Source organism: Amblyomma americanum, chromosome 8, assembly GCF_052857255.1.
Source record: "Amblyomma americanum isolate KBUSLIRL-KWMA chromosome 8, ASM5285725v1, whole genome shotgun sequence".
In the NCBI taxonomy this organism is placed as follows: domain Eukaryota; kingdom Metazoa; phylum Arthropoda; class Arachnida; order Ixodida; family Ixodidae; genus Amblyomma; species Amblyomma americanum.
The window spans coordinates 102,759,989-102,769,881 of NC_135504.1; the positions used below are offsets into that span (position 1 = coordinate 102,759,989).

The 9,893-nt window shown below is 44.0% G+C and overlaps 1 long non-coding RNA gene across 2 annotated transcripts; it reads left to right on the plus strand.

Annotated features, from left to right (window-relative positions):
- Positions 1 to 1,451: 1,451 nt before the first annotated feature.
- On the plus strand, positions 1,452 to 8,259 carry LOC144100602 (uncharacterized). 2 transcript variants are annotated; one of them, XR_013307752.1, is made up of 3 exons: positions 1,452 to 1,780; positions 6,014 to 6,101; positions 8,039 to 8,259. It is a non-coding gene; the product is annotated as an uncharacterized LOC144100602 (long non-coding RNA). The 2 variants fall into 2 exon arrangements; XR_013307753.1 differs by lacking the exon at positions 1,452 to 1,780 and adding an exon at positions 3,146 to 3,423.
- The last annotated feature ends 1,634 nt before the right edge of the window (positions 8,260 to 9,893 follow it).

Here is a 9,893-nt window from a genome sequence, read left to right on the forward strand (position 1 = left end):
ATCAATACAGTGGCGCCACACTGCGGCCGAACTGTTTTAGATGGGACTTGCCATGGCTTGCGCACTCGAGGGGCTAGGGGATTCGTCGTCTTCCTCGCTCGAGCTCCCTGCTGGCTTGCACGCCCAGCACGTGTAATTAAACCGGGTTTTGAGTGCTTCGACCGTTTATCGGTGACAATATTTACGCCTAATCTTCCCCTCCCCCCCCGCGCGCGCACACACACGCACACACACACACGCACACACACACACACGCACACACACCAAAAATTATTTTGAAGGCGACTGCATCAAAAGCTGGACATTGATTCCATTGCCGATTTTCATAGGAAGTTTCACAGCTGGTAGAACTAAACAGCTGACAAAGCGTTAATTCACACAATCGCTTTGTATTTTCTTGGTTAGAGCGACAAACAAATTATGGATTTAGCTACTTCGTATACCTTCAGTCAATATCGCCTGGTTCGATAGCTAGGCCAGGTCGCAATTTCACAGTTTATTATCACACAAATGCAACTAAATTCTTAACCTTGTTAGATAACTCGGGTAATCAGCACGCTCAGAGTAACGATGCAAACTGAGGCGCCTAATCATTCGATGATGGTGTAGTGAGGCACGAGCTAGAGTCCTGGTTTTACAGTCTACTGTTTTGATGACGCTGGCAGAACGTGTCATACGGCAAACTCCTCAACGGAAATCACCGGAGGGGCTTCAGAAGGACCCTAATTGGACTGAGAGTTTAGACTTACAGAAGGCGTGCCACCAAGTGCAGCATTTATGGCCAAAAAGCGTTAAAAGAACAAAGATGACGACCAGACGGTTACAGCGCAAGCGCTTCACGTGTCTCGGTTGCTTCCTTGCCTTTTCCTTCGGCTGTTTTTGACTGTAAATACGTACAAGGTACTGAACCAATTCGATCATTTTTTTTCGGCTGTAGACTGGTGGCGTTTTGCTGAGAAGTCTTGCGTCCTGAGAATTTGCAACTAAATTCTAATGAAACTTGAATCTCATGCATTCCATTTAAGCGTTTCGAGGAATCAGAATTTTAACTTAGCACATCATGCATTGTTTAATTCAAGTCAAATATGTAAGTACAATTTTTCTGTTAGCGCAGGAATCATGTGTTGCTATCTCCCTAGTTACTGGCAATGCATTCGTCTCGTGGGATGAAATTACAAAAGTGGGGATTGCAAATTATCGAAGTTCATTTTCGCAACGCGCGGGAAATAATTTTTTCAAGATGAAACAGTGATAGCACATTGGAACTTTTCAGCGCGTCATTGGTGGGCCAAAATTTATTAATAGACGTCACAGTACCAGCAAAAAGTTGAATAAACTATCGCATCAAATATGAGTCATCCTCTCTACCAATGTCGAAACGTCAACGGTGGATCGTCTGACACGTCAGTTATGTGCAAATGTTGCTATCTCAGCAGATTCTCAGCCTCATTATGTTGGTTTGAAATTGTGTGTGTGTCTCCATGTGTGCACGTTCCTTTTTTTTCGTTTTCCTCTCTGTTATCTTTCTAACCCCTATCCCCCATCCCCAGTGTGGGGTAGCAAACCGGAAACTCACATCTGGTTAACCTCCCTGCGTTTCCTTCATTCTCTCTCTCTCTCTTTCACAAGCCGCATACCAGGCGTATATAAATGCGCCAAAAGAATAGCTCTGAAATAAGTTTTTCTGAGTATTTCAACTTGCCTGCAGTTTGTCTTTAACGAAAATGTCAGCTGCTGCTTTCAATCCTGCTCTTCTGCTGGTACTTATTGTTGCGGTGGAGTGAGTATGATACGTTCTGTTACGTTTGATGTAGACAGTTTGCGAGTAGCAGATATCCGCTAAATATCAGTGGAAGAATGTTAAGATCGAAAACTCAAAGAAATTATGCAAGGTATGTTGCTGGGCTAGTTGGTAGTTGTCGAACATCATTGAGGGGCACCACTGGCAGATAAGGACTCGTCGCGTCAGCAAAAATTGTCTGCATATAATGTCCGCACGGCTATGCCGGCCGGTGGAGATAAATGTGCAAAAGCATTATTTCGTTACGTATTGCGTGAGTTGATCTTCAAAAGGGAAAAGTTTGGTTGATAAATTTTAGGTAGTTAACTCCGTAAACTGAATTAATGAAAATAAATGCTGTATTTTTGAAGCAGGTTTTTGTGGGACTGAATCAATGAAAAACGATGAAATTGCCTGAGTAGGCTTACCAAGTATAATAAAAATAAAAAACAAACAAGTATACCTTAAAAATAAAGAGAGTAACAACAAATAAAAGGTAAAATAATAAAAACAAAAGCAAACATATTTCAAATATTAAACATTAAAAATTAAAAATTAAAAATTAAAATGGAGGCAGAAAGAGAGGAAAGAGAAAGGCATTCGCATTTCCTTTCTTATGCAGACGTAAGTGCAATATAATAATAATAATAATTGGTTTTTTGGGGAAAGGAAATGGCGCAGTATCTGTGTCATATATCGTTGGACACCTGAAACGCGCCGTAAGGGAAGGGATAAAGGAGGGAGTGAAAGAAGAAAGGAAGAAGAGGTGCCGTAGTGGAGGGCTCCGGAATAATTTCGACCACCTGGGGATCTTTAACGTGCACTGACATCGCACAGCACACGGGCGCCTTAGCGTTTTTCCTCCATAAAAACGCAGCCGCCGCGGTCGGGTTCGAACCCGGGAGCTATGTGCAATCCTGTAATTTGTATTTTCAGTGCTACTGAAGCTGTGTGTGTCTACTGAACTCGACGAGCATTTTATTTTGTGCACTTTCCTTTTTTAGTTCTGCATTACGGCGCGGTTAAGGTGTGCAACGATATATGAGAACGATATATGAGACAGGTACTGCGCCATTTCCTTTCCTCCAAAACCAATTGTTATTATTATTCATTGTCAACTAAATACGTTTGTTTTGCTCAGTAAACGCGCACAAATTTAATTATCCAAAATGAAGAGCTGTGCTTATGAACTTAGGCCGATATTTAGCAGAATTCACTTTAAATTTTAAATTTGTCGGTTGCCTAAGGTCAACGCTCACGTCTTGGGAGTATTTTCAGCTGTAGGATTCGAACGATTGTCTTCTTTGCGCAACTTCAGAGAGGAAACTCTTCTGTTCATAGAGTAGCTTTGTAAAATGATCAGCGTTTTCAGCGCTTACGCTGAAATAAAGAAATTAATCGTGTTTGTCAGGAAAGATAGAATAGAGCGAAGTTCGCTATTATCTTCCATGCTTTGCAGTTCGTGCTTACTTCTCTCCATATGACGCTGACAGTGCCAAGGCAGAGAAATCTCGAGATATAGCCTCTCTGTGTTGTACCCTGGTATATGCGTCAGCTGAGCAGGAACTCCTCGACCCTCAGAATTTTGTAGGGGGCTCACTATGCTTCAAACAGCCTGCACCTTGAGTAATACCTTGGCCTTGGTACGTAAAAGCGAGCTTTGAGCGCATGTTCTTCATACGCGTTTGCAAGGCGAGCTGAATACATACCCCAGATTTATTTCCTGGGTGAAACAAGCCGCCATGTAAGGCGAACCGTGATTTTGGTTTTATTTGGTACATTTCGAACCGAAATTATAAAATTCTGTTCTTTGTTCTCCAACATTTCGGCTTCATCTATTCGTCGTAGGTGTGAAGTATCCGAGTAGGGTGTCCACAGCCATATTAGAAAATTTTAGGCGCGCGCAGTAAGCTTTCGTATACTGTGAGACTGCTGCTAACGAAAGACCATGCGCGCAGCGTTGCCTGTCTTCATTCGTTTTGTGGCCCTACCCAAGCTAGAAGCCCTAGTCGAGGTACACTAAGGGCTTGCTACAGGCTGCATTGAGAAGCTGTCAGCGCGTTTCTCGCCATGTACCTGGTACGAACTAGGTTGTCCCTGTATTTTTGTTTTCACGTGAAAGCTAGATCTAAACGGTTCCATTCGCTTTCACTTCGTACTTTCTACCTATATATCTGACCATAATGAACCACAAGCCCGCTCTTATTTTCAAACAATTGGGCAACGCTAAGTAGCTAAAGCAAATGGTTCTTGGTGGACGTTACCGGCTTTGCAACGAATCCTGGGGAAGTGTTTTCTCACGCTTTCTTTTACGCATTTTAGACATATTCGATTACTGATTCGGCATTTTACGCGGTATCTGTTTTTACGTATTTCTGCTTTCATGCTTTGGCACCCTGAAGACAGAAAGGACGCAATATATTCTCTCTTGTTATCGATACCTGAGCGAAAATTATTTGCAAATGAATGGTGAAAGACTTGACTTATTGTGGCTAGGTGGTAAAACAGTATCGGTTACCTTGAGAGATGCTACCGCACTGCAAGAAAAGTTCGTGGTGGCCCCGCTCGCAGCTTACGAAATGCACTCAGCGTTGCGTTCGCGAAGCATAATCTATCATATACAAGAAAAGAAAAGCGGCAGGAAGGACCCGTAATTTTTTAGAGTGAAATCCAGAGTACAAGGCAATACATCGGCATTGATGGTTTCGGCTAGCAGCGAAGCTCTGAATTAATAATTCCGAACGGTTTCGGGTTTTTATTTGGACTTAATGCGGATAATTGTTTTACAGAGAATTAAATTAAGAAAGCACAGATGGACAAGGAAAGATATGTGCTCAAGGAATAAGGCTATGAAACTATTGTGTGCCCTAGGTTGATCGTTGACCATCGTAATGAATGTAATTTCGCGCCAGCTTTGGGCTTTATTTTCAGCTCTTTCCTTGCGGTATTTAGAAAGAAGTTTTGCCTAATTTAACACGCTCTTATTCTGGATGCAGAACCTGGCCAAGATCGGTTATACCTTACACGTGACAGAAGCCTTGAGCTTGAGCGGCGCCAATCCAGATTTACACGCAGTGAACTTTTGCATGTGGTAAAACCGCGAGTATGTTTCTCAGTGAAGAATATTGTCATTCCCTGGAGATCGATTGAATTTCGAACGACGGTCGTTAAGAATGACTGCATGGAAATCCAATCCTCTTCCACTCTTTGTTGCTTGTACCTCATGGCATTATTATGTCATTCCAATGTGTCCTAAATTGCGGTGTGAAACGCCCAAGTGCGGGGCATACTCCAGAGAGTGCCATCAGTGATTTCCCGCCTAGCCTTTACTTCCTAATTTTCCAACGCTACAAGTATTAGCGACGTCTCTGCTTTGCAGATTCGCGCAATCATTGCGGCTCAAAGCAGCGGAAGCGAAGCCGAGGCGGTAAATCAACAGCAGTAAAGGTTTCACGCTCATAGATTTCAAGGGGAGCGCCCGTCTTCCAGGGCATGCAAGGATTTGAAGCCCAGTGTTTGACACTCACGGATAAGATTACTATGTAGAAGCTGTTTTCGTTTTCTTGAAAAGACGGACGCTTGCGCTTCACGTCATGCAGCGTCCGGATATGAGAGAGGAAAATGACGTCTCGCATATCTTTCCAATTAACCCTGTCTTGTGCCAGCCGTGACCATCGTCTCCCAACAAACTTCTTGATCTCAAGTGCCCACCTATCTGTCTGCCGCCCCCTGCTACGCTTCCGTTCTCTTAGAACCAAGTCTGTTACCTTTAACTACTGTCATTATTTTCACTTTCCATTACATCCCGTCGCAAGCCCACTTCTCGATTTAGACCAAGATATTGCGCAGGGTACAGTGCGCGAAAGACCAACCAGAAGTGCAAAATAATTCAGAAGCTTCCCGAACCTCTAAACCAAGACTTTTCAGTCTTTCGCAGTGTGCGCTATAAGCGACCCATAGAGGTAGCTTAGTGCCCGCTATTCTTGCTGATGACCCGAGACTCCTCCCTGTAGGATCTGTTCATGCTCACTGAGTAGTATTTTCGGTGTGCCTTTCAAACAGATAACACGACTACGCAAGGGCTTCGGAATTTCGGTGCAGCTTACACGCGGTGCAGCTTAGAGCTTACAATAGAGCAGCTTACACGCGCTTCACCTTTGTCCAGATTCATTTTGTGTGCTTTTCGAGCTGCTTGGTAGGAGGGATTGCAATGTATTTTTTTATTGGTTTTAGGGCAGGCATCGGACCGAGTATACCACTTTTTCCATCGCAACCAAGTGACCTGGATATTCAGAACAGGCACCGGCGCTGCCTTCAATCGGTATGATGTGAATAGCTTGCCTGATGAAAAAGAAGCCTTAGCGTCACTGCAAGAATAGTTCTTGCTGGAGATGATCTTCTCTGACTCAATCTCATGCAACGTTGGGAAAAAGGCGTGCAGATTTGAAATTCATTGAATAAGGTTTGAACTGTGATTCGGAGTATAATCCTAGCGGTGGAATTACAACTTAGCTGTACCCGCATGCAGTGTCCTGCGACTAGAAAATTGGAACAGAAGGTGTCGCATTTTGTGACTGCAGCATATTGTTTAGCAGGGATTCTTTTGTCCAAAAATCTCAAAAATTTCGTATGCGAGAACAAACTAATGTCGCATAGCTGCTTAGCCGCATGCTTTATTTTCCGGTCTACCCAATGTGTAGGATGAGGAGGAGGAGCAAAGGAAGGGAGGTTAACCAGAAGAATGAATAGCCGGTTTGCTACCCTGCGCAAGTGGAAAGGGGTGAGGGGAGATAAAGATGAAGGAGAAAAGAAAGTTGCAGGAAATTAAAGTCACTGTGAAAAGTCAGAGCTTTCAGTAAAGTCACAGCCTGTTGTGCAGGACTGAGGTCCTCAAAAAGCATAGCAGTGCCTTGAAGGCCTTCACCGCCGACGATCGCCGCGGCCAGTGGCCGAGAATCTTCGTTTCCGTCAGTGGGCGCAGGTCTAGATGCTCCAGTGCACGGCAGAGAGACTGTATTTCGGCGCCGTAGGCATTGCATTAACAAAGGAGGTGGGCTATAGCCTCAACACACACGCAGATGTCACATACAGGGCTGTCAGCCATACCTAGTAACAAGGAGCATTGCTTGGTGAGCGCTACACCAAGCCACAGGCGGCACAACAAAGTTGCTTCACGTCGTTGTAGGCCGGGTGGAAGCGGAAGATTCAGATCTAGGTGCCAGGTTTTTAAACGCGAATGCGAGAATTGGAATGAGATCCACGCGGCAAGCATGATGTCCCGGGACAGTGGTCTAAGCCTACACGCGGCGTCGGCTCTCGAGATGGGGATGGCCACAAAATCACCTTCATAGTGAGCAGTTCGCGCGGCCTCGTCCGCGCAATGGTTGCGTGCGATGCCGCTGTGTCCTGGCAGCCATTGGTAAACGATGTCGTGCCTTTGTTGATGGCTGTGTGGTGGAGCTCTCGGATTTCTGCGACAAGTTGTTCATGCGACCCTTGACGAAGAGCAGATTACAACGCTTGGAGGGCTGCCTTGGAATCACGAATGTATAAAATCGTGAAATTTGTACAAAAGTGTGCATTAGTACTAGGAAACAAAGATTAAGGAAGCTTTTTGAAGAACTGAGGTTGCCAAATATCTAAGAGAATGGCAATTCATAAAAAATGAGTTCGTCGTTACCCTTCGTTTCTATGTACGATTTATAACGGCTGCTAAATTGATCTTCAATAAATGATACCACATAATCTAGTACGTGTTATTCTGCTTGCCTGACCTTAAACACATTTAGGAGAAATAAGTAGCAGCCTGGTACCATAAGAACTATATGCTTTGAAAGTGTCGGTAGTTTTTCTTGTTGTTAATGAGACAGTCTTAAATTGTAAATTGTGTGCTTTAACACCAGGAAAGAACATATAGAGTACGATAGACATCATTTAAACCGAACAAAGCTGTTCAACGTGTGCTGACAATGCACACAAACTAGCTTTTTGAGTACTGAGTTCAAAAAATTGTAATAGACGGCAATGCAGCAAAACAGCTAGTTTGATAGAATATAAGTAACACTGGTAAGACGAGGCAAAAAATGAGAGCCATACTTTTACAGAGTGCGAGTTTGTGTCTCGTTCTCTTGGTTTCGTCTTGAAGCTTTTACATCCTTTCCGTCCACATGCACCAACCAACCCTTATCAGCCCTCTTATACTAGTTTGAAAGCGGCCGCTGTATACAAACTTGCTTTTTATGTTTCCTGTTCTGTCAGTGTCATCCACGCAGCCCGATTCCACGATGCCCTCCCGGATGTCTGTGCCATCCAATGTCAAGTAATCACGAAATAGGGATGTGCTTCAACCCTCGTCTTCAGCTGCCTCGAGGCTGGGATCCGCCTCTGATGGCCAACCCGATGTCACCTGTTACGCGATCTCCTACAGCATGGCGTAGATATCTAAATCTTTTTAATTAAAGGCTTCTGCCGCAATAATAGAGAGGGTGCATTTCTATTTTTAGTATTTGGATGAACTCCGTAAATCTGACATGTTGCTGTTTAAGGTAATATAAATCTTAAAGTGTCATATATCAAATCATTTTCAAGCCGCTGACGTATGGTATCAGAAAAATGTTTTTTGTTGTTCATCTAATTTTTTATAGACCGAACAATTTCTTCTGCTCAATAATTGCACCAGTAGAAAAAACCCGACGCATGCAATGACCGGTATATATGGCCAGACTGGACAGTGGCCGAAATGAGTGCATATTTGGATCAATTTGATTCTTAATATGAGGCTTGGTTGACTGTTGCCTGGCTCTAGTTTTCTACAGGAGAATCAGTAATGGTCAGAGGGACTGCGTTCTGCAATCGCGTCTACGTAGACTTCTGCGGTCAAACCACCCGTATTTAGCCGAGTCTGAAGGGATGGTTAGTGAAATAAACAAAAAGATCGCAGTGTTTGGTCCTGCGCGAGAACATGCACAAGAATTCCACTAGGCGGAGGACACACGCACCTTTGACGTCATATTATTGGGATACCGATGCTTACCCAATGATTAGAGCTCAAGTTGGCCGCCGAAGTTTCGTTACCTGCGCCACTTTCATCAAAGGTTTTTGTTAAATTATGTAAATTTACACCTTGAGTTTACTTTTAGTGCAGCTATTAAGTGCTATTCCTGACAGAGTGACGTCCGTTGTCGGTCTAAGGCATCATGTGGCCATCACATGGGCACGAAACACCGCGTGCAGCGGTCACTGCCTGCCTGAAGTACACGTACTCCCTTGCCATCGCAAGCGCCTCCCTACCATTTGTGAACTGCTGTTTCCTTGCGAGAGTGTTGAACATTACTTTGGTTTTTGCATGTTCATTTTTGCACCAACTGTTCTCTAAGCCTGTCTGTACAATAACATTCTCCCGAAAGACTTGCAGCGCTTGCCGGGGAAGCAAGTTTCTTTAGCCACTTAGAAATCCCCGAAAAGCCACTTCTTAGCTCAAGATTCCGTGTTTAACGAAGTCGCTTTTCAATATAAATCGAAATTTGCACCAAAGTCGGGGATTCACAATTCAGTGGGTGTTTAAAAAACTTTTGAAACCCTTCATCTGTCATAGTTTAATGCCTTCACTCGACTAGTAAAAAGCCTGGGGAAAACCAACCTAAACACCCTTTCTGCTGCAGTCAGTAATGTCGGGTGAGCACTGAGGATCCATCAATTCAAAAGCTTTAATGGTGCAACTGCGAAGTCAGCAGCAGTTTGAGACGTGTTCGAAGCGAAGCGTCGGAGTTGTTGCGTATCATATCGCGAGTAAAACCAGGAAGTTCAGCAATTACCTGTTTACAGTGATGCGGCGTGCACACGGTTGAAAAAGTGGGTCTAAAAATCTTTTCAAATCGCATATAACCCATCTGAAAATTTTATCAGCTCAAATTATGAAGAGGCAAGCAACACGTCGTGTTTCGTCGTTGTTTGCTTATGGAATCGCAGGAATAAGGGCTTTAGGTTCGAATTATATTTACAGTCGCGATCATTTTGAAGGTGACCACGCGAGCATCGACCGGCGGTCTTTTCAAGCTGCATAGTGGCCGATTTTTTAGCAGCGAAGATAAAGATGGCACCGCATTCTTCTCCG